At 40.0% G+C, this 20,993-nt stretch overlaps 1 protein-coding gene across 7 annotated transcripts in view; it reads left to right on the top strand.

Moving 5' to 3' along the window:
- The window catches only part of USP49 (ubiquitin specific peptidase 49), a 73,458-nt gene that overhangs the window by 22,769 nt on the left and 29,696 nt on the right, over window positions 1–20,993 (top strand). For all 7 annotated transcript variants that reach the window (XM_081141052.1, XM_081141051.1, XM_081141054.1 and 4 more), the window contains one exon: window positions 7,270–7,344. The gene's annotated coding sequence lies outside the window, so the exon portion shown is untranslated. The remainder of the gene's footprint in view (window positions 1–7,269; window positions 7,345–20,993) is intronic.

Genomic DNA, 20,993 nt, shown 5'->3' with positions numbered 1-20,993 from the left:
TTTGTTTACCAAGTTTTCTTGATTAGAGGGGATTAAAGATGGAGGCAGACTGAGTGGAAGCTACACTGACACTCTCCCAGGACCAAACTGGAATTACAGCTAAAATAGAGAAAAACCATCCTGAATAATCAACTGCAACTGAAGACAAACTGGAGAGCACCCATATAACCAAGGAGGAAAAGTGGAGACCACATAGGGACTGGTAGGAAGTGCAATGGTGCAAGAGGGCTGGGTGGGCTCCCACAGGCAACAGCTGAAGGTTTGGAGGGAGATCTCAGCTGTGGGGGTTCCCATTGAGAACTCTGGGGCCTAAACCCCAGGCTGGGCCTTGCAGACAAGAGTACCAGAACTGAGAAAGGTGCCTACATAACATCTGGCTATGAAAAGCAGCCGGGTTTCTGTCTGTCAGGGAGAGACAGCTGGAAATGCAGGTACCCTCTTAAAGAGCCAACGCACAAAGTTTCGTGTGTAGCCACTCACCTTGGGCTCCAGCAGAGGGAGGGCAGAGTGGACTGGAGCTATATGAGGAGAATCTAGGGTTGTGTGTTCTAGAGATAGAGCTCAAAGGGCACTTCTTTGGATTCCTGTGCCATGAGACATTCCTCCATACTGCAGAGGCAGACATCTACCTTCTAAGCAACTTTTGCTGGAGGGGGAAGCAGTTGCCCCACCCTGCTGGAACACCTCTCGCTCTACCCAGAGGAGTTTCTACAGCCTGAGGCTTGTTAAGAGAATCAGATTAATCAGCCTGCAGGCAAAGGCAGACCTCAGAGTGCTTTGAGTCTTTACCTGATCTGTTTCTGGACCCTGGCCTTGGAAAAGCAGACTTTGGTGTGCATCTTGGTCTGGTCCAACTGCACCCAAACCCAGCAGAGGAAACCTTAAGCTGAGAGTTGTTGATAGCTCCAAACAGGCTACTCAGGGCCAGTCACAAACTGCATTTGACATTGGCCTGCACCAGAGACCCTCCAAAAAGACTGAGTGTCCTAGATGATCTACCTAATACATAGAAACAAACTCAGCCAAAATGAGACAAAAAAAACAAGCCCCAAATGAAGGAACAAGAGAAGTCTCCAGAAAAAGAGCTAAATGAAATGGAGATAAGCAATCTATCAGATATAGAGTTCAGAATACTGGTTGTAAGGATCCTCAATAGCATGAAAAAAGATATGGAAACTATGAAAGAAATTAAGAATGACATAGCAGAAATAAAGAATACATTGGAAGGAATAAACAGCAGATTAGAGGAAGCAGAGGATCGGATCAGTGAATTAGAAGACAGGGCAGAAAAAATCAATCAGAGATCCAAAATTTAAAAACAGGACAGTTTAAGGGAGCTGTGGGACAACATGAAACGTGACAATATTTGCATTATAGGAGTGCCAGAAGAGGTTGAAAGTAAACAAGGGTTAGAGAACCTGTTTGAAAAAATAATGGCAGAAAACTTCCCTAACCTGGTGAAGGAAAAAGTCATACAAGTTCAGGAGGCACAGAAAATCCCAAGCAAGAAGAATCCAAAGAGGCCTATGCCCAGACACATCATAATTAAAAATGCCAAGAATTCAAGACAGAATATTAAAGGCAGCTAGAGAAAAACAATCTGCTACTTACAAAGGAGCTCCCATAAGGTTATCAGCTGACTTCTCATCAGAAACTCTACAGGCCAGAAGGGAATGGCATGAAGTATTCAAGGTAATGCAAAACAAGGATATGAAATCCAGTGTTCTTGATTCGAAGGATCATTTAGGGCACCTGTTAAACATACAAATGCCTGGGCCCCATTTCAGACTTCCAGCAAAGCTGCCCAGCTAACAGGTGCAGGTGACTCTCACCAGCAGCACTCAGTTCAGGAGCTATTCTGGAGTCTTCTGCTTTGCTTGCCCCTACTCACCCATCCTGGGATATTTTTTGAGGAAAACCCCCACAAAAGCCCTCTAATACTATTTGGTTTCTCTGAGCATTAGAATCGAATGCCTTTGTGAAATGGATAGGAGTTAGAAGACACTGAGTTTAGCCTGGCTTCTGACCCAAACAGCACTGGGACCTCCAGCAAGTCCCATGACTTCTCTGGACCTCAGTTTTCTCTTACCAAAAAAGTAGGTCATATCTCTCTTGAGAACCAATATTTCTCCTGTAGTATAAAATTCCTGCCAAGTCACAATAAACTTAAAAGAGGCGGTCCTCTATCAGTGATTCATTCAAATAACAATATAAAGACAATGGGACATGAAAAAATGAGAAACAATCTTTGTCTTCAGGAAGCTCACAGTCTAGGTTGTCATTTCATGTATGCTGTATCACAGTTTCATAAATCCATGCACCACATTTCTGCTTAATGGTGGAAAAAACATTTTAATAAAAAACTTACAAGAAATCAATTCATTTGGCAAGTGAACTTAGGTTTTACCACCTAGATTATTCTTTATTAAACGTTTTTATTTATTTCAGATAGAGGAAGGGAGAGGGAGAAACAATGATGAGAGTCACTGATCGGCTGCCTCCTGCATGCCCCTCCTGCTGGGGGTCAAACCCACAACCTGGGCATGTGCCCTGACCAGGAATTGAACCTCAATCTCCTGGATCATAGGTCGGTGCTCAACCACTGAGCCCCGCCAGCCGGGCTCCACCTCAATTATTCTGAACCACAGTCAGAGGATATAAACTCAACCCTAGCACCCTTTGTGGTTCACAGAAAATCATAAACCTCTCTGTTTTGCGGTTTCTGTGCAGAGGTCCTAAATTTGAACTTAAATCATTATTCAGAGCTGTTAATGGGTAAAATCCATGGCAAACTAATAATCTAGAATCTTAGAACAGTAAAGTCAGCAGATCTTGAGCCTTTGTTTATGCTGTCCATGCTGTGCAAGAGATGTAAAATGTTATATGTTTGTTTTGCATTATTTATTAGTCAGGGTGATGTGTACAAAATTTTAGAATTTTAAATTTGAGTGGGACTTCAGTGGCAGAGTATGAACTGAAACCCACAGGCTTCATAATACCTGGTCAAGCTCTCTTCCTACCAGTTGTGTTGGGCTTCCTGATTTTACAGCCAAGAGAGATTTGTGGGCTTCTTAAAATTTTATATGAGGTGTCTTTATTTAGTTGTGGATGCATGTAAAATTTTTCCTTATTTAGTTTTGGGGATTTCTTGTACCTTTGTATCTTCCAAGGTGGTTGGTCTGTTTGTTCACTTATTTATTTGTTTTAAGAGAGAGAGGAAGGGAGAGGGAGAGAGAAGGATCAATGTGAGAGCGACACATCAGTCGGCTGCCTCCTACAAACCCCCCACAGGGAATTGAGCTAGAAACCTGGGCAATGTCCCCTGACTGGGAATTGAACCAGCAACCTCCTGGTGCACGGGACAATGCCCAATCTATTGAGCCACACCGGCCAGGGCCATTTGGTCTGTTTTTAGTTTGATTAGATATTGACTGATCATTTATGATTTAAAAAATTACTTAGAACATTGGCTTAAAAATGTCATTTTGTAGCCCTGGCCAGTGTGGCTCAGTTGGTTGGGTGTCATCCTGTGAACCTAAAGATTGCTAGTTCGATTCCTCGTCAGAGCACGTGCCCGGGTTTCAGGCTCAATGTTTCTCTTTCCCTCTCCCTTCCTCTCTCTAAAAATTGATAAAAAACGAAAAAGGAAAAAAGAATAGCTCTGGTTTTAAGAGCTCTTTTCAGAAAAATGTCATTTTGTTGACTTTCTGTCCGACTTCAGAGAAGGCATCTAATTCAGGTTCTGAGCCACTGGTTCTTTGGCAGTGACAATGAGGATATGTTTTTACTCCCAAACCATCAGCATTAGGTATAGTTTCCTAGATTATCAATACACCTGCCTTTTCTACACTCAGGGCTGTCTTGAGTCATCTGGGAGATATATGTGAAAGAACTTTGAAAACCAAAAAGTGCCGTCATAGCATGTTGCATGTGTGCTGTCATGCATGAGTCTTCTGATTAACTGTATACTTGAGACTCTTCTTCATAAGACATTTTGCTATGCATGAGCCTATAGGTTGGGCCAAAAATGTCAAGAAAACACTTAAATCCGGCAAGGCCTTGCTAATAGTAAAATTATGGAGTGAATGGGTGGTAGACATAAGCCTGGAGTGTTAGTGCCTTAGATTGTGAATGGAAATAATAGGCAGACTTAAAATTTTCTTTGTTTAAATCCAGCCTCTTCTTTCTTTCTTTAATATGTATTGAGCACCTAGTAAGGACTAGACACTTTTTTAGACATCGTTGATGTTTACAAGTAAGACAAGATACTATTGCTATCCTTTAGGAGCTTACAGGTAAGATACTGGCCTTGCTGAAAAAGGTATAATCTTAGTTAATTTCTTTTCTGATTTAAATTTATTAATACTCTTTTGGTCAACTTTTTAAACATTTAAGAATATGAAATGTACATAATATATTAAATCTTTTTGAGATATGTAACATATAAACTATTTTTAAATGTATAAACGATGTGTTTTAAAGATAACCTTAATTAACCAAAATGTGGATCTATTCTACTTGGTAAACCATTTGAACATTCCCCATCTGACTACATTAATATTAGAGAGCTCTTAAAGAAAGGGCCTTGCTGCTATCACTGTAATGTTTGTCCTTGGTGCTAGTATTTTATTTTCTCTTTTTGGCTTTTTTCCCTTAATCCTCACCTGAGGATATGTTTTTATTGAGAGAGAGAGAAAGAGAGGGAAACATCGATGTGAAAGAGAAATATTGATCCTTTGCCTCCTGTATGTGTCCCAACCAGGGATCAAACCCACAACCTAGGGACGTGCCCTGACCAGGAATCAAACTCATCACCTTTTTGTGTACGGGACTATGCTCCAACCAACTGAGCTACCCGGCCAGGGTGGTGCTACTATTTCTTAAGAGTAGAAACCTGGGTTTGAATCCTAGTTCTGCCATTTATTAACTGTGGAACTCACTTGTTCCTCAGTTTCAATGTGTGTGAAATGGGACTAAAGATCCTCATAGTTGTGAGGATTGAATGAGTTAATATGTGTAAAACTGCTTAGATGAGTGTCTGGCACACATTGAAGGCTATATAAATGTCATCAACAGCTATCATCATCATCATTATTGCTATTATTGTTTGGCAGAATAAGAGTAAGTTGAGTAAGGTTTTCAAGAATGGGTTTTCTCCTCAAGCCCTGAAAAAATTGCTCTAAACTAAAGGTAGAAAGATAAGGATCACCAGCTATGTGCCAGGCAGTATAGTAGCATTTTACCAACGTTCTCATCTGAGCCTCATACCAGTGCTATGAAGTAGGTGAGGAAACAGGCTCAGAGAGTTAAGTAACTCGCATAAGGTCTGTGCTAGAAAGCGTGTACCATGATGATAACCAGTCTTTGCCTTGCATGACACCAGAAGGCCTCAGAGGACAGCAAGTTTCATTCACAGATCAGCTTGAATATGCTTGTTGGGGACCTTATTTCTAATGATGATGTAAAGGGATATCATCCACATTTTGTTTCTACTGTAGTGATTTATTTTATATACATATTCTTTAATTTCCCTTCCCCCATTCAAAAGTATACTGCAGTAGTTTAAATGATATTAAATGAGACCTAGATGGAAATTGTTTGAATGTGTGGAGTCTTATTAATAGTAAGTTGATTTATTATAATTTCCCAGTTTTCAAGATCACCATCATAATTATTGAAGTCATTGTTCAAATTAATAGCTGTCTCATAGGGCTTTTAAGCTCAAACTCCATGTAGTTAAATATCCTAGGTGCTGTTTAGAATATAATTGATTATTGTGGTCAGCTTTTGGAGAGCATCCAGCATTAATTAAAATAACTTGGATTTAAATGTAATTAAGTTAACTTTTAATCTTTTGGGGTTTTTAAAAAATATTTTGGTGTTCTTATGTTGAAAGTAGAGTTATTTGGATAGGAAAGAGGGAAGTTTTATGGATATAAAACCCCATCCGCACAATATCAGCTTAGCTTCTTGGATAAGGTTGCCTCAAATCCCCAGCCTGGAAGGTGTGGAAACTGTAAGCTCTTCCTAAAAATATTTATGCATTTCCTGGGTTTTATCTTCTAGCAGTCACTTCTGCCTCCTAGTCCTCTGTTTTTTTGCCTTGTACCTCTGATGTGCACTGTGTGCACTCAGATGTGAAACGTGGCTCTTCCTCTGATTTTCAGAAAGGCCCTAATTCACACAGGGCATTTGCAGGTTTGGTACACCTAACTGAAGAAAGGAGACAAAATAGAGGTGGGGTGAGCCTTACATTGCATTAATGCAACTCCCTTGGTAAGGCATCCCCATTCTCAAAATGTTTTCAGGCCTCACATGACCCCAGAGCTTCACCCCAACCTAACCCCAGCTTTGCTCTATTGTACTGACTCTTCCTTTCTCTCCTTATCATTCTTCTCTCCGTTCCTTTCTGAGACAACAGCAAATTCTTTCCCTTGTCTAATGCAGAGCAGTTTCCCTCTTTTGACAACCATTCTGTGATCTTGACAGCCATTCACCCCAAGGGACTGGACATGAGAGGTGGGGTGACCCATATTGAGGGAATGTATTTTCACAAAGAAAGTTCCTTCTGAGCGGAATTCTTGTGTTCACTATAGGATGACAAAATAAAGGATTTTCATCTTGATCCATGATGGCCAACAGTGTATACTAATCTCAAGCTTACTGAGTCCGCTTCCTGGATAAGTGTCAGAAACCTGATTATACATGTAATTTGTCCAAATCATATACTCTAGATATCTTTGACTAATCTAGTGTCCTTGTGTGTGGACTGTATTCCGCTTTTAAAGAAGCAGGCTGCTTCCCTAAAAGGCACAAACCACCTAACACAAAGGGGTCACCTCATGGCATCTCTCATTATTATATAGTTAAAAAATAATGGCAAAAATAATGTTTGCTTTTCATACTTGAGCATTTGTTACCAGGAATTAGTTTTTGTTTTTCTGACAGTTTGGGGTTATATACAAAGACAATGTATCATCTTTAAAACTTAAAGCAAATGCAGAAATGTATTTTTCAGGACATAAACCTTTCATACTTTCATTTATGGATCAGTCTATTCATAAGTGACTGAATCTTTGATTGCTCTTAGCTGAAAAAAAGATCACAGCTTTTTTCACTCTTTTGCATTAATTTTGAGTACTTATAGGGAGTTCATAAAACTGCATTGTAATAAACTGATCCTGTTTTTTAATTTATAAATAAAATTCATGAAATTGTTTTTCTATTGCCATATATTAGCCCAACCTTACAGATTGTTTTCCTCCATAGGTCATAGAGAAGAAAAAACCTAACCAACGACTGGAAAATAATATGGAAGAAGATGGAAAAAAACTTATTTAATGGGTAAGAAGTAAAATTGTAATGAAGAGTTATTAGTGAAAACTATTCGTAATAGCATAGGTAGCCAATCTGTAACAGGTGGCCGAAGTTGGCATACTATGCGTGTGTGTGATCAGTCTCTGTCGGTCTCCATCTTTGTCTCATCTCCATCTTGAACTGTCACCACCTTCCTCCTCCTTACTGGTGAAAATTTTTCACTACTGTGAATTAACATAAGCTAAGAAGGGACACGACCATATTTAAAGGTGAAGGTGGGGTCTGGGAACCAGCAACCATACTAAAACAAGTCGGGTAGATCTTGAAGGTAGCTGATGGTTGGATAGAGAGCATGTCTGTAATGACCTGTCAATATTAATCACCTTTTCTTGTTCTCCAAATACTGCCAGCTGCCGTGATGTTAGGCTCACCATGGGGATCCCATTCATTAGGCAAGTGCAGATTGTGTGTCAGGTGGTAATCAAATAGAATTCCACAGAAAGCCCAATAAAAGGTGTGACTAAATTTATGAGTTTATAAAATTTTTTAATGACACAAGCTCATACATTCTCATTGTTAGTCATTTAAACATGGGTAACCAAAGCCCTCTACCTGCATCTTAGCCCCTCCCAGAGAGTGTATGAGTGTATGGTACATATTTGTGCAACCTTCTTTGCCGCGTGTTTAAAAACTTGGGCTTAGGAGCCAAACTGGTTTTGACTAGCCACTGTTAACTTGACAGCTGGGCAGGTTCATTTCTCTGTGCCTCAATTCCTTGGGTATTAGACAGAAACAATAAAATGCCTACCTCATGCCATGTTGAAGATTAATTAGTTAATCCATATAAAAAACTTGGAATATTGCCTGGAAGATTGTAAGTAAGGGCTTGGTAAATGTTAGCTATAATTCTCATATGTATCCCAGTTAACATGCTTATGTACCAACCCTCCACAGATTAATCTTTTTCTGATATATACCATGAGTTAAACCTTCTTGGATAAGGTTAAACCCTGGTTATAAGGATTTTTTTAATTTTTTCTGCAAGTTTTCCTTTTGGTTTCAGGCTTCATTTCTCTCAGAGTATCCTGCTAGACTAAGTGAGAATAGAGTTAGACGCCTTCAGCTCTTACTGTATATCTTATGGTGTGTATGGTGCTTATAGGTGTGTAAGAATAAACACCTGTCTTTGGCTATGATAGTTTCATCCTGTCCATGAAAGTATCTGTGTCAGAGCTGGACTCACAATTCTCTTGTTTCTGAATAAATATGTCAAATTTTCTAAGATTCCGTCAGTCTCTTCTGAAGAACAGGTCTTTTGAGTTTCTTTTTTGTTTGTTTCACAGAATTGTAATGGTTTTGAAAATGTCTTTGATATCTTTTCCATGGCTTCTCAGCACTGTCATCTCTTTTTAATATTTTTTCCTCCTGTATTGTTTCGGGGCTCTCTTAGATTATTATGGACTATTCTTTCTGCTCTATTTTAGAAGACTAACATATAAAAACAAGTAAACATTTACTGAGTATTTATTATGTGTCAGTATTTGTTATTTTTTTTAGTGCTTTACTCATTGAATCATTGTCTCATTTAATCCTGTCATCCACTTATGAAGCAGATACTATTATTATCTTCATTTTAAAAGAAGTGAGACACAAATTGAGTAATTTGCCCAAAGTCACAGACCCTGTGCTGTGGAGTAGAGGGGTGCATGTCTAGTTAATAAACTCTTTTAAGGCTTCCTAAGGCGAGTGTGAATTTAAATAAAACAGAAAAGTGGAGTATCTCCTAAAAAAGTCACTATAATCTGTTTTTGCTTGTTTGTGGGAAGGAAAATTTGAAATCACGTATCTTAAGTATGAGGGAAATGATGTGAGATGATTATTTGTAAATAATTATTTTTCTTGACCATACTTAAATATACATTGGTTTTGCTTCATTAGGAATTGTTTGTGGTGGATACAAATCACTACCTAGCTAAGGACCGAATACATGTTTAGGAGGGATTAGAGTGAGTTGATTTGTAGATTACCATTTAGCTGCTATTCATAGAAACATGCAGACTGGAAGATTTAACCATGCAGCAGTTTGGAACTGATTGGAAATTGGAAATTGTTCTTTTGTCCCATTAAATAATATTTGAATGACAGTCAGCAGAAAGTTGTGGAAGAGAAGAAAAGGCAGGAGAAAGGTGACTTATGGGTCTTATAATTAGAATGTCATTTATAAGTGATGGTCTAAAAAGTAAATGTGCATTAGCAGTCGACATTTATATAGGAACTGGAAGGACTTATAGTACATGGTTTTTGTTCTGAGGTCTGTCTTGTCAGAGAGAAACATTGACTTTTCTTTTCTTCAAATAGCAATTCATTTTCTGTTGAAATATGGTAAAGTACAAAGAGTAAGTGACATTTAAAGTAACTAGTATGCTGATAAAATGTTTTGGCTTTCTTGTGAAGTGTGGTTACATGTAGTTAGTAACATTTTCCTCTCTCCATCTTTTTTTAAATTATTTTTTAAATATACTTTTTATTGACTTTAAAAAGGGGGTGGAGAGAGAAAGTGAGAGAGAACATTAGTTTGTTCCACTTATTTATGCATTCATTGGTTGCTTCTTGTATGTGCCCTGTCCGGAGATTGAATCCACAACCTTGGTGTATTGGGAGGATGCCCTAACCAACTGAGCTACCCTACCAGGCTCTCTCTCCATCTTTTTTAACTCCATTCCCTTGTTTGGGAATCCCTTCTGAATGTTCGTCAAAGTCTTTTACAACTGTGTGTTGAAGGGTGCTCCAGGGGCCCCTGAGACTCTTTCAGGATCCAAAACTATTTTTGTAATAATACTAATACATTACTTGCTTACAGGTATGCAGAGGAGCTTTCCAAAGGCTACATGATGTGCAGCCAACTGAATGCAGAGATAAGATAGGAGAGTCCAGCTGTCTTCCTTAACCCAGACATTAAAAAGATTTACAAAAGATATAAACTAAGACCACTCTTCACTAGATTTGCAGTAAGCACTGGAGTTGATTTCTACTTTCGAACATTACAGTGACCCCAGTGTGGGTCAGGATGTCCATGCCCTCTCTAGTGATTGTATAGATGGTGAGTGGTCACAGGCAATGTCCCCCACATAACACGTCCATGTAGATTCTAGTGACATCCTGATAGATTACAACTGTGTCTCCCAGCCTAGAGAAGTGAAAATTCTGTTCCTTTTTCATAACTGTGTTAGAGGGCATGTTCTAAATTATAAGGAGCTGTGGAAACCTGGCCCTAAAGGAGAAGGAAGCCTTTGGTGGTAAGTAGGAGCACCACCAACCTCACTAACTATTCTTGGTGTCAGCTGCTTCCAACTTTGGGAGGACCAAAAGGACCTTTCAGGACAGCCTTTTATGTTTTCAGTGTTAATTGAGCATCTGCTATGTTCCAATCCTGTTCCAGGGGCTGGAAATAAGTCAGCAAACAAAATAAAAGAAAAAACCCTCTATTCTCATGGAACTTCCATTCAAGCCTTTGAGTCCTTTGCCCTTGTCACAGCCTCCTCTCCAGGGGAATCTGAATTAATGGGAATGTAGCCACTATGGACCTTGAACACTGACTCGTGTTTCTCATTGTTCAAGTGTTGAAGATAGAGTGGAAACTGCTTGACATGTTGTGATTTATTTATTTTTTAAAAAGGCGCCAAATGGTTTGGGATTTTTCAAATCTTACATGGAACCCCAATCTAGCAATAAAGGTGGGCCTATTCAGTCACCCTCGTTGTGGTTATTTTACTCTTGTTTTGTTTTCAAAGTTAGTGCCGCATTTGTTAAAATTTTTAACTTAAAAAATGGAATACCAATGGATGTTAAATTTATTCTAATTGTTTTCTCTTATTTGAAGAAAAATGTTCATACATGTGTGAGATATTCCTTGCCTGGTGAGTTGCTCCCAAGACCTTGTAATTTGTTTAATAGACTTCTATACAGAAAGAGATTACTTGGCTCATTAAATTCTGTCACTTACTAATGACTTGAAGGTTAACTAATGCGGCCATCAGACTCCTGCTCACCGGCTTAGATGTCTGTCATATCACTCACTAACTTCAGACATTTCCAGATGCAGAGGACTGGGAATACCATTGGTATATTAATGGGAAAAGAAACTGACATTCAAAATGTGAATGACCAAAAAGTGTCTCTAAAGATTACTTTAATTTAAAATACACTTTAATAGAAGTTCTTTTTTAAAAAAAGTTGGGTTGCATTTGGCCTTCCCTTCATTGAAGGTGTGCAAGTAGCTTTCTAATCAGAATTCACCAAATGGCTGTTGTCTTCCAGCATTGCTACCTGCCAGGCGCCCCATTCTCAGCTGTGCCTGGTGTACTGAAGACCAGAAGAACATCTAAGGTTCAAATAAAACCCCAGTCTTCTGCCAAAGTGGAAAAGACATTGTCATTTGGCTGCTCGGGGCAAGGAGGGGAGAACGATGAGGGATCCTTTTAAAAGTGTCCAGCTTTTTAAATTTTATTCCACACCTTACATATATACCTTTATAGGTATGCAGGATCTTCGTGATCCCTAAGCCTTTCCAGGTTCTGAAGTTCTAGCCAGCTTGCTTGTTTATTTCACCCACTCCAGCATTTAAGTTTTAGCATGCTCTTATCTGTTACATTTCCCATTCCTCCATTTACTTTCTAGAGTCTGAAATTTTGATGATTCTCATCTCTCCTTGTGTTATCTTCTCCCATTCTTTCTGTCCTTATGAATTTATGCCCTTTTTACTCTTACTGTGATTTTACTGGGATTTTGAGAGGAGAGGAGGTAAATGTGTATTCATTCTGCTATGTTTTCCTAGAAGCCCAGGTTTTAACATAAATTATCAAGTGCATGTAACATACCATGAATCATGTTGGATACTTGATCTTTTCTCTAATTTAAAAATCTCGTCAAATTCTCTTGAGGCTTAGAAAATTCATTCACATTCGCATTCTTTGCCTACTATTTTTTGAGCACCTTCTATGTACTAGGCACTGTTATATAATCATTCATTTAATCATCACGTCAGCTTGGGATGGCTTACAGATATTATTTCTCATTTTAATGAATATGGAAACAAATTCAGTGTCACAGACCTAGTAAACGGTAATGCCAGGTTTGAGACAGGTTTCTAAAATAAACATGCTTTCATCCTGGACAGTTTTGCTCAGTGGTTAGAGCATTGACCTGCAGACTGAAGGGTCCTGGGTTTGATTCCAGCCAAGAGCACATATCTCAGCTGCAGGATGTTCCCTGGCCCGGGTCAGGACGCGTGTGGGAGGCAACCAATCCATGTGTCTTTCTCACGCCAGTTTCTCTCTCCCTTCCACTCTCTCTTTCCCTTCTACTCTCTGAAAAGCAGTGGAAGAAATAGCCTCGGGTGAGGATTAAAGAAAAAAACATACTTTCCATTATATTATACCTCTACTAACTCTTTTTTTTTTTTTTAAATATATTTTTATTGATTTCAGAGAGAGGAAGTGAGAGGAAGAGAGAGAGAAACATCAATGATGAGAGTCATTGATCAGCTGCCTCCTGCACGCCCCCTGCTGGGGATCGAGCCCGTAACCTGGGCATGTGCCCTGACCCAGAATCGAACCCCGATCTCCTGGATCCTAGGTCGATGCTCAACCACTGAGCCACGCCAGCCGGGCTCTACTAATTCTTTATTGGATATTAGGTAAATAGCTATTGTGGGTTTTTAAGCAGGGGAATACAGTATAGGATGAAAATGTTGTTTTTGTTTAATACAGAAATAGATCTAGTAGATCTATTAGATAGGCACCAAGATCAACTACAGTTAAAGCAGTAAGAGTGCAGGTGTGCAGTGTTACAGGCCTCCATTTGGGGGAAGGAGGGTGGCGGTAATAATGGGGAAGGTACTTAGGTTCAGGAAGCCAGGGGAGCATTTGAATCTCTTCTCTTAAATGAGCTATTGTGGCAAAGAACCTAGACCAGGGTCTGATTCTGTCATTTCTGCGCACAGATTAGCAGGCCCCGGTAACCGACTTGACTGTGGCGTGAATGAGGAGTTAGAGTGCAGGCTTTCAGGTCAGGCGAGGAGTGCGTAGTAGGGCAGGGAGGTTAGGAGGGGTGCAAGGAGGAATGAGTAAATTCAAACTACTTGCATGCCAAGTCCTGGTTTCTTGAAGGTGTGAACAGTGACATGTCTTCCGTATTTATTTGTGTGGTTGTATTTTGACATTTATCTGAATGTCCTGTGATCACATCACACATGATTACAGAAGGTTGACCTCATACATTCACGTTGTTTCTTGGTAGGTGATATGTAGTTGTATTTTGAAGCCAATCTTTAGTATTTTTCAAATCTGTAGTTGGAGTATCATTACTTATTTTCTTTTCAAAACAAATACTCTGATTTCATTAGCACACAAAGTATTTTTACAAATCAGTTTAAAAGACCAAGAATGCAGTGTAAAAGACATGAATTGACAGTTCACATAAAGGGGGGGGGAAGATCAATAGTTACCATAAGTTAGAGACATACAAACACCAAATATCTACTAGTCAATGTTCAAATTTTCCCAATTACGTAGTTTTAAAAATAGTTTCACTGTTTGGCCTGGCCTATGTGGCTCAGTTGGCTGGAGTGTAGTCCCATACACCAGAGGTAGCTGGTTTGATTTCCAGTCAGGGCACAAACCCAGGTTGCAGGTTCAGTCTCAGGTCGGGGTGTATCTGGGAGGCAACCAATCAATGTTTCTCTCTCACATGGATTTCTCTCCCCCCCCCCTTCCCTTTCCTCCCTCTCTCTTCCTCTCTCTCTCAAATCAATTTTTTAAAAAATTTCATTTTTTAAATTAGGATCCAAGTAAAGTTTAACCATTGCAATAGTTGATTTTATCTCTCACCTCCCTCCCCTTTCTCCTATTTTTGTAAGGTATTTGTTAAATTGTATCATTTGCCCTAGAGTTTCCTTTAGTCTGAACATTGGTGACTGTATCCCAGTGGTGTCAGTTAACATTTAATATGTCCTTTACTGTGTTATCTGTAAATTTGTAGTTAAATCTAGAGACTAATTAGATTTAGTTTTTTTGTTTGTTTGTGTGTGTGTTTGTTGAAGAAATAGGAAGTATTGGTGTATATTTCCATTAGGGGCTACATAATGTCTTTTTGTGTGTGTAATGTTAGCAGCCATTGATGATCATTTTCCAGGTCCACTAATTTATAAGAGTCTCCCATAAATGGAAATCTTAGCTACTGGCTTTGGTTAATATATTAAGTATTCTAAGGTATACAACATTTAGGTACAAATTACTTTAAACATTTTCTAGCTTTTTCTATTTTCTGCAGCTGTTCCCATTGGTGTGCTAGTTTATGTTTGGACCCTTTCATCATGATTTAAAGGCCTCTGTTTGACCAGACAGACCATCTTGTTTTTCAAACCCCAATTAAAAAATTACTTTTGTTTTTTTAGTTTTCATCAGGATATTTTCCCTTCTGAAGGTATGTAAGAGGAATCTTAGACGAAACTATTAGTAATTTGCCAAAGAGAACACTAAAGTAGGAAGTTTTTTGTTTGTTCGTGTGGTCTCGCATTCAACAAGGCTGCGTACGCACCTGCTGTGTTCTTGGCACCACGCCTGCCTCAGGTTGGTTATAGTTGTGGCGCAGCCAATCAGAAAGGCAGTTACAGTGTAACACGGCAGATGCTGCGTAAGGGAAAGTACGTCTGTGTACTCTGAGGGCACACAGAAGGTACACCTAACCCAGTCCTGGGGAGCAGGTTTCCTGGATGAAGGAATGCTATACTGATGTGAAGGGTAAGTAGGGTCAGGCTACAGAAGAAGCGGGTGGCCAGGGTAATGATGAAAACGTCCTAGGGGAGGGAGCAGCTTGTGGAAAGGCCTAGAAGTGAGAGGGCAGTTCTTTAGGGGAACTAAAAATAATTTAGAACAGCTGGATCGTAGCCATGGTGTGAGGAAGAGGGATGGGTTAGAGGGGTGTGCAGAATCAGGTCACAAAAGACGTGATGAGCCGTGAGTTTGGGCGTTATCCCCGAGGCAGTGAGAATGACATGTTTGGGAATGAGGGTGACTGCAGAAAAACCTTTTAAAAGACAGTTACAATAATGTGGGCTAGAACAGGTGGTGGTCTGACTTAGACTAGAGGCAGTGAGTGAAGTAGTTTAGTTCATTCCTTCAGAAAATAATTACTGAGCACCTCTTTTTTGGTAGGTGCTGTTCTAGGCATTTGGGATTCAGCAGTGACCAAAGTACACAGAACTCCTTGCCCTCATGGAGCTTCTAGTCTAGTGGGAGGAAGACAATAAATAAGTAAATATATACCACATTTAGGCGGGGGTAACTGCCAGGAAGGAACATAAGTCAGGAAGTTGATGAGTGTCAGGAGCAGTAAACAGAGAGGGATTTTATGTAGTGTAACCAGCGAAGGCTTCACTGCGAAGTGTGAGCAGCTTCATTTGAGCACACATTCGCATGAACTGAGGAAGCAAGCCATGTGGGTATCTTAAGAGTATTTAAAAAAATTTTTATTTTGTTAATCCTCTTCTGAGGATGTTTTTTCCATTGCTTTTCAGAGTGGGGGGGGCAAGAGAGAGCAAGAGAAACATTAATGTAAGAGAGACGCATGCACTGGTTGCCTCCTGCATGCGTCCTGACCAGGGGCAAGGAGTGAACCTGCAGCCCAGGTACGTGCCCTTGACCAGGAATCGAACCTGAGACCCTTGGGTTCGCTGGCCGACGCTCTAACCACTTGGCCACACCTGCCAGGGCTAAAGAGCATTTGAGTCAGAAAAACTGCACGGGCCGTGGGATCAGAGCGTGCCTGTGTGTTGAAGGAACAGTGAGGACGCCAGTGGGTGAAGAGGAGTATGTGAGGGCAGAACAGTGGGACATGAGGTCAGCTGAGCCCTTCGGACTCTGAAAACTGCGCCGACACATTTGTATTTTGTCTTTATCCACAGCCTTTAAGATGTCTGATAAATGCCTACTTGACAGTAACCTAGTTGAATAGTATAGCAGCTGCTTCCATTGAGAGAGGAGTCAGGATTTTTGTCTGTGCTGAGCATGGTTCTGGGAAATATATCCATCCATTGAGCCGTCATTACTGGTGACCTACATAAATCTCTTCCGTGATGCCTGGGTTACAAAGATGACAATGCCATGGTCATTGTTCCAGGTCCCAAGGACTTCAAAGCCTAATAAGTGGACAAAGGAAATTACAGTTAGGTGTGCCATAATATTGGGTGTGAAGAAGGTACTATGGGAAGACCAAGAAAGGGTTCAATAAGCTCTAGACTTAGGCAAACTTGTAAAATAGGGTAACTTCTGTATTCATTGCTTTTTCATTTACTGCCTAATCTTTGTGTAAACTCCCTTCTATCTTCTGTCCTTCTTTCTAAGTCCCTCAGACCATCTTCCTAAGGAAAGCCTTGTCTACAGGTCCCTGAATGAGCTTTCTTATTCTTTCCCAGTAGCCTGCAGATATAATCGCCAGAAGGAAACAGCTGCAAGCAAATATAAGCAGGTTCATATGTTGTTTATTTTATATTAATTTATAATTTAAATGAATAATGCTATTATAAAAAACAGAACTAAAAGAAGAAGCTTTAAAAATAAAGCGGCTTCTGTCCTATAGAACAGTATTTCTCAAACTTCCAACATTTGTATACCAGTGTCATAATTTTTGCCACATTCCAGTAACATCTGTAGCATTTTACTTAATATTTTCTGTAAACCAAATTATTTCCTTTAACTTAAAGCCTACTTGAACCTCACCCTAAAAAATATCCGTGGAGTCAGGGATTTTCTCTTATTTTATAAAGAATTAAGATAATATATAACTACTAAATTGAAAATATTGCCCCTGGACAGTTCCACTTCTGGGTAAGACTGAGAAAGCACACTCCACTCAGTCTCCCATTGAATGCAGCTAAAAATCTGGATAGAATATACAGAACAGCAGTTTGAGGACTCTGAAACGTCAACAGTAGCAAATAGATTAGAGAAGACCAGGATTTGAACTACTACCATCCGGCTGGAAGCTTCCCTTTTTATTTCTAGTATCTGCTGGCCTGGGTGCAGTACAGCCCAAACTTGGAAGTGGGCACCAGGCATGGAAAGAGAGGGCTCCAGGGTAGACCCTCTAGTTCTGACTTGACGTGAAAGGAGACTTCTAACACTCAAGGAAAGAGTGGTAAAAACTTCCCCCTTTAAAATTTTTCTCTCATTAAGAAAAACAACTTTTTAAAAAATGTTTTTATTGATTTCAGAGAGGAAGGGGGAGAGAGATGGAAACATCAATGATGAGTCATTGATCGGCTGCCTCCTGCACACCCCCCACTGGGGATCGAGCCCGAAACCTGGGCATGTGCCCTGACCTGGAATCAAGCCTCGATCTCTTAGATCATAGGTGGATGCTAAACCTCTGAACCATGCTAGCTGGACCATTTTCTCATTTCTTGTGGTGTTGGTACTGGCAGTGACAGTAGCAGGGCCCACAGATGCCTAAAACTCTTCACTTGGAGAAGCTGCAGTCCTAATAAGGTGGGGAAAATCCCCATCACTTTTTTCTTTTCTCTTGTTTACGTGCTGCTCAACCCCCAAAATATGTGGCTGGAAGACAGGAAAGGGGAGCTCCAAGGAGCTGAAGAATACCTGGGAGAAGATGGAGGGGAAGAAAGCAGCTCCATAGAGTTGTTTTTGAACTTCCAGGCTTACCCCAAACAGCACACGTGTGGATCTGACCCTAAACAGCATACAGAAACTCTGAGAATGAACATGAGAGATAAATCATGGTCGAGGTCCTAGACTGGCCACTGGTAGCACTAATGTCAGACAGGCTTGAATAGCTCTACAGAGGCTTTGAATGTGGAACTGGTGTTCATATCATACCAGCAGATTGGTTGCACCTTTGACCTGAATCCAACCAGGTTGATTACGTGTTAAAACAAAACAAAAAATCAACATTTTCCATTGGATTTAAACAGACTTGGAATATCATAATATTCAAAATGTCCAGGGTACAATACAAAATTATTCTGCCTACCAAAAACCAGGAAAATCTCAACTGAGAAAGACAACCAGTAGATGCCAACATTGAGACAGTGCCTCTCCCCTAAGCATGGAATATGCACTTCCTTCAACTTGACTGGCAAGCCCAGGCTACATGCCCACTGCTGGAATAGTGACAATCACCAGGGAGTGTCATGCACAAACTAGCTGAGACTTCCTAGGAACCACCTCTGGAGCTAGTGCTGAGGTCAGCTTCTCCAGAAGCGCATGGCCCTATTGAAGAACAGTGGCTACTTGAGGGAAAAAGCAAAAACAATTTCTTACTTTCAGACTTCATATTTTTTAATTTTTTTAAAAAAGTATGTTTTTATTGAGTTTTAGAGACAGAGGAAAGGAGAGGGATAGAGAGCTAGAAACATCAATGAGAGAGAAACATCATCGATCAGCTGCCTCCTGCACACCTCCCACTGGGGATGGAGCCCACAACCTGGGCATGTACCCAGGAATTGACCCGGTGACCTCTTGGTTCATGGGTTGATGCTTGACCACTGAGCCACACTGGCCAGACCAGACTTCAGAATTTAAGGGACTTTTCTGTAATAAGGTACAAAGAGGGTTGAAAGGAGGCAGCCTATCATATGACTCAGTACAAATTTTATTTTTCAAATTTTTATTAATTGCAGTTGATGTACAATATTATGTCAGTTTCAAATGTACAACCCATGATTAGACATTTATATAACTTCTGAAGTAATCACCCCAGTAAATTTACTACCCATCTGATACCCTATATAGTTATTACAGTGTTATTGACTTTATTCCCTGTGCTGTACTTTACATCTCTGTGACTGTTCGGTAACTACCAATCTGTACTTCCTAATCCCTTCACCTTTTTCACCCATCCCCCAACCCCTCTCCCATCTGGCAGCCATCAAAATGTTCTCTGTATTTTTGAGTCTGTTTCTGTTCTGCTTGTTCATTTTGCTTTTTAGATTTCACATATAAATAAAATCACATGGCATTTGTCTTTCTTCATCTGACTTATTTCACTCAGCACAGTACCCTCTAGGTCCATGCATGTTGTTGCAGATGGTAAGATTTCACTCTTTTTTATGGCTGAGTCATATTCCATTAATGCAAATTTTATTAAGCCCTTTGTGTGTTTTGCTTTTGTGTATGATTCTTTTTTATTTTTTGGGCAGATGGGTAAATATGCCTCCAGGCCACCTGTCACTTTAGCACTGAGATAAATAACCAGTTGAAGAATGCATCCTAGAGAGCCACACCTCAGCCTTTGTAGCTGAAGATGATAACCACTAACCAGTGATTGCTATCTAGCCAGCAGGTGCCCCCCAGCTGCCCACACTGGTCCCTGATTTGTAGCTGAGGGCTCCATGTGCTAAGTTTGGCACAGTGCACCTGCTACCCTCTCTTCAGAAAGAAATATTCCAGGTGCTCATCGATGCTACCTAGGTTTACCTGCCACTGTGATTTCTCTGAGTCTCCAGTGATGCCGTATCATTTGAAGTTTTGCTTTAGTGTATCTTCAAAGTGTTTCTTTTTCTTCTGCTTGAGTTATCTCCATTCAGCTCATCACACAGCAGCTACTTAGGAATGTAAAACAGAATTGCAGAAGGCAAGCTTGAGAAAGAGGCTACTGAAAGTGGTGGAGCTTATTAATATTCTAAGTTCTTATTCATGTTATAAGTTCTTAATGCCTTAAGTGTGTCGAGTTTTGAGTTGTGCAAGCAATAAAGGGGTCTAAAAAAAGGTAGTTTTAAATTGTAAACAAACTTACAACATTAAAGTGGCAGGATCAAATTGTGAAGGACTAAACAGTTGTATTTTACTTGAAGAGGTGACTAATAAGAGCCCAGAATAATAATTTGCCCCAAAATATCAGTACATTACCTTTATAACATTTTACCAATGAGAAGGGGAGTTCTGTGGGTCAAGTGGAAGGATCTTAGCAGCTGAGAGCAAGCTACTCATAGTCCCAACAATGTCAGCTTGTGATCTGGAGCAAGTCACAGAACCACTCTATACGACTGTCGTTTCTTGAGCTCTTACTATGTGCCAGGCATTGCTGTAAGCATTTTGTATATGTTAACTCATTTAATTCTCACAACACCTATGAGGCAGAAACTATTATTGTTTCCATATTGCAGATGAGGAAACTGAGTTCCAGAGAGATTATTTGTCCAAGGTCATATCCAACTAATTAGAGCATAGCTAGAATTCCAACCCAGGCAGCTTGGCTTGACCTTTTAACCACTATGCTATATTGCCTCTCAGGTTATTTATAAATGACACGTTAAAAATATCTACCATAACTATTTTACAGAGTTGTGGGAAGCAGAAAATTAAATAATAAAAGTACTTTTAATAAGGAAATAATACTATGTAAAAGAAAGATATCGCACAGGAGTCCAACATCATTGCTGGCAGTTACCATGTGAGAGCCCTTCCCTAAAGAACTGTAATACTTATGTATTACGTGTATATGTATGTATTTATATGTATGTGTGTTGGAAGGGTCTCTAACCCAGAGCATCCTAGCTTTTGTAGGAGGGTGGTGTAGAGAGCACTGGCTGGTAGTCAGGAAATCTGGGCTCCAGTTCTAGTTCTAACTCAACTAGGCTAATCCTTCTGATTGTGTGAGCC

This window comes from Miniopterus schreibersii (assembly GCF_964146895.1).
Source record: "Miniopterus schreibersii genome assembly, chromosome: 6".
Classification (NCBI taxonomy): domain Eukaryota; kingdom Metazoa; phylum Chordata; class Mammalia; order Chiroptera; family Miniopteridae; genus Miniopterus; species Miniopterus schreibersii.
The sequence above is the reverse complement of the archived record's forward strand: the minus strand, read 5'-3'. Positions and strand labels throughout refer to the sequence as shown.